Consider the following 3997-nt stretch of genomic DNA (forward strand, 5'->3'; position numbering starts at 1 on the left):
TGTGAACGGATGCATCCACTTCTGCATTAAGATCCAAGCTATAACATAACCGGGCTTCCTTGCACAGCTGAACAGAGCTCACAAAAGTGAGCGTGTTTGCAGAGACCCCCTGCTTCTGCCCCTCGCCTCCCTCCAAGCCGCCTTCGGAGAACAGCAGAAATTGCCCTCGTTTCAGCTTTGCCCACTCCTGTTTGCCGTGGCTTACGGTAAGGACAAACACGGCTTTGTGCCACAGGAACAGGAACACCGTGAGACATTGCGGTTTAGTCCTCCCGAACTTCTGCGCGCGCTCTGCCCGCTGCACATCTGGCCGGTGCAGTTTCATACAAGCAGCATGTTCAGCTCCCCCAACAAAGAGAGCTGAGAAAAGGTTGCTGCAACTGCTAAACTGTAAGAACCAACATTTTGTGCAGGTGTGCGTTATGGTTTTTAATAAGCAGTATTATTGCCTTAAAAACTCCAAACAGAGGTTTTCTGATGGATCGTTTACATTCCAGAATATGCATTTTGCTGGTTCTATGCCACAAGCTAAAATCTGATTATTCCTGCTCTCTATTACTTGCACAAACAGTGAGAAAAAGCACAGAACCAGCAGGCACAGCTCTTAGTGATGCCTGTGTCAAAAGCTGACGCCCAGCCACAGGCAGGTGCCTGTTTCTTAGAAAACCAGGGGGGTAGCGAGCCCCAAGCACAGGGCTACAGAAGAGGCAGAGTTCCACTATCCACGGAAGCCCAGGGAGATGTATGCATTTATTTATTTTAGTTTAAAAGTCATAATTTCAGAGTGAGTCAACAGATCCTTAGTTGACACTATCATCCAATACTGTTTTATAAAACCTACTACCTTGAAAGCACTCTCCCTCTGTGGAAACAATACACCGAGACAAACAGATCCCCAAATCCCTTTACAAGAGCCTGATGAGATAAAAGCAGTGAGAGCAGAAAGTTCCAGCCTGAAAACTATGCTCTTGCTGAGGGCGAAAAACTCACATGATGCCTTAACAAATCAGGCTTTGCTGGAAATCCCTTCCTGACCTCAGATCTGGATCAGGCTGCAAACATATGGGGAAGACAGTACACGAGGGAGGGGATCCTCTGAACTAGTACTGCACGTCCGTTTGCCCAACTCCGTGTCGGCTCTCTGTGGCCAAACTCTGATGATTTAAAGTACAGCAGAGGAAGAAACACACTAACTTTCCTCTGTAAGAACAGCATGCAGAATTCCCCCCTGAAGCAGACATTAATCCAAAAGGATAAAATCAATTAAAACTCTTAATTTAGAACTACAGCCCTTCAACCAACATTAAAAAAAAAAAAAAAGTCCTGATATTTCTGCAGCCAAACAGACTGGGAAGTACACAGTGCCAGAAGGCAACTCACTGACAATCTCACTGATAATTTCCCCCAAACCGCACGGGTTTGCACCAGCAAGTTGCCCAAGATTCCAGGTTTAACCCCACTTTCAAAACTGTTATCATTTCAGTTTAAGACCTCCAAATAATGGCAAGCCTTTAACCTCTCCCATAAACTATTCCTATAATTAGCTTCCAACACTGCTAGGAAATTGTGTCATATTTAAAAGAATTTGTGTAGCTTTGACTTTCAGTTACCGGATCTCATTATGTCTTTGTTGGAAAGACTGAAAATATTCTGCTATCAGATAACTTTCCCATAGGCACGGATTTCCACAGAGCGGCTGAGTCACTTCACCCTCCTCTCTTGGATGTGCCTGAATAAACTGAGTTCATCAAGTCCATTACACGGCTTGTTTTCCAGAACCAGAGCATTTTTGTGGCCTCCTCTGAACTCTCCGGTATTTTCATATCTTACTTGAGAGCTACTGTAACTGGAGATTATGTTCTAGCAGCCCCTTCTAACAACACCATGTGCATGCACGTGATCACTCCAATTTGATTCTCCTTAAAAACAGAAAAAAAACCCAACCCCAACAATCAAATCAACTCTTCCCACAACAGTGAAGTTCAAGCTGTGTCCCTGATGCAACTTAATCCTGCAAGCCACTCTCTGCCACCTCTGTGTCTGCGGTGGGAAGCTATCATGGCTTCTAGACTTCACAGTCTTTTTCATTATATTAAGATCCTTCTCCCACTCCAAACCATCTAGACAGGAGGTTCAGACCAGGCAGCAGCAGTAACATCTCATCGCTGATCACCCTGCCTGTCATCAGTAAACTTCAACAGCAGAGGTTATAAACCTTCTGTTGGATAATTTAAATCAGTATTAGTATTTGAACAAAAAATTGTTAGGTGGAAGAGCCGACTGGAAATAGCCTGCTCATTTATGTCTTCCAATTAACGATCTGTTAGGAACATGATTTGTTCCTAAGCTCATTTTTAAAGTTTGCCTTGCTGCCATACACCACCACCTTTGTTTAATTAAACTGTCAGGTCACACTAGAGTCAGGTTCCCCAGAGTGATTCAGGTATGCGATACTAACTATATCAACAGTTGACTTAACTAGATCTTTAAATCCCCTTGCAAGAAGGAACACCAGGTTGGGGGAGGGAACGGAAAATCTCTTGTCAAGCATGTTGTTTAGCCTTTAGTCTCTACGTTCATTGTATTTGTAGTATCTAATTATTTTGTAAATAATTTTTATATAAGTAAGTTTTAGCTACTCGTTTTATTTTATTCCTGAAACTGGTATCAGGTCAACAAACTTGTTTTCCTAAAGCACAGTTAACCTTTCCACGTGTGCGGACAACATTCGTGGTACTTCCAATCCTGCTGAATTTTCTTCCCCATTTTCCAAAACGTTTAAAATCGGCGACAGGGACCTCAGCCAGCTTGTTTAAGCCGTCTGAACACACAACACTTCAACCGCTGCCTCTACCAGGGCTGCCACGGCCTCCTTCGGCTTCCATCGACAGCTTGCCATTAATTCACTCCAATTAACCCCAGGCCACGCAATCCCGTGCGGTAACTGCAAAGACCGCAGGCTGCGGAACTCCTCGTAGCGATGAGCTTGCGGTTTGCACCCACCGTCCCCCCCACCGCCGACTCACCCCTCCTTCCCCCCCTTTCCCTCGGCCGCCGCCGCCACGGGAGACCGGCTCCGGGCCGGCCCCAGGCCGCGGCTGGGAGCGGGGCCCGAGCGGGGCCCCCTCGGGGGCGGGAGGGGCCCGGCCGCGGCAGCCCGGCGGGTGCGCAGCGCACCGCACCCCGCCATACCCGCAGCCCCGCGGGGCCGCGCCGCCCGGGGCGCCGAGAGACGCTTCATGGCTTTATTCCGGCTGCGAAATGCGCCCCGCCCCGCTCGGGCTTCCCAGGCTCGGGGTCCGCTGCGCCGCGCCGGGCTCCTCCGCACAGGGCCGGGCCGGGCCGCGCGGGGGACCGGGACCGGGACCGGGACCGGGGCGGCTCCGCGGGGCCGCAGCCCAGCCCGGGGCGGCCACCGCCTCCTGCCACTTACCTGGCACCGACCCGGAAGCGGCAACGGGAGCCCCCTGACGTCCGCTGCTCAAAATCTTCCCCGTCCCACCCGCTTCCCCGCTCCTGCACGGCCAACCCGGCCGCCTCCGGAACTTCTAGTGCTCAGCCCCGCGACCCCATCGGCCCCCTTTTCCGAGGGCACCGATGCCGCAGGGCCTGCAGGGAGCGCTGTCGCCCGTGGCAATGCAGCGAGCCCCGGGGGACGGGGCCTCAGCGGGCGGGGCGGGGCCTCAGCGGGCGGGGCGGGGCCGCGGCCGGAGGGGTTACCGTATTTATCAGAGCGCAGCGGCGCCCGCATACCTACCGTACTTACTGTAGTTAACGCGCGCTCCGATAGTGCCGTGACAATAACTATTTAATTAAAAAAAAACCCCAACACCAGCCTTACGAGCTGTGCCAGCCCTGGCCGCTCGCTGCGCTGCCGGGGCCTTTCACCGGGTGGTTTGTCTGTTGCCCTTCGTTGCCAGAGGCTGAGACCGCACGCCCCAGCTCCCGCTCAGGCTATGGCCCGGCCCGCCCTCCCCGGGGGTCTGTGCCCGGGCAC

At 51.8% G+C, this 3997-nt stretch overlaps 1 protein-coding gene across 24 annotated transcripts in view; it reads right to left on the bottom strand.

Moving 5' to 3' along the window:
* The window catches only part of EXD3 (exonuclease 3'-5' domain containing 3), a 301170-nt gene extending 297394 nt beyond the window's left edge, over positions 1–3776 (bottom strand). For 11 of the 24 annotated variants that reach the window (XM_075112177.1, XM_075112167.1, XM_075112159.1 and 8 more), the window contains exon 1: positions 3193–3327. The gene's annotated coding sequence lies outside the window, so the exon portion shown is untranslated. Of the gene's footprint in view, positions 1–3192; positions 3328–3433; positions 3548–3757 lie in introns of those variants that run through there. The other 13 variants (XM_075112170.1, XM_075112169.1, XM_075112166.1 and 10 more) reach the window with 5 other exon arrangements.
* Positions 3777–3997: the final 221 nt, after the last annotated feature.

The sequence above is a fragment of the Phalacrocorax aristotelis genome, chromosome 17, assembly GCF_949628215.1.
Source record: "Phalacrocorax aristotelis chromosome 17, bGulAri2.1, whole genome shotgun sequence".
Taxonomy (NCBI): domain Eukaryota; kingdom Metazoa; phylum Chordata; class Aves; order Suliformes; family Phalacrocoracidae; genus Phalacrocorax; species Phalacrocorax aristotelis.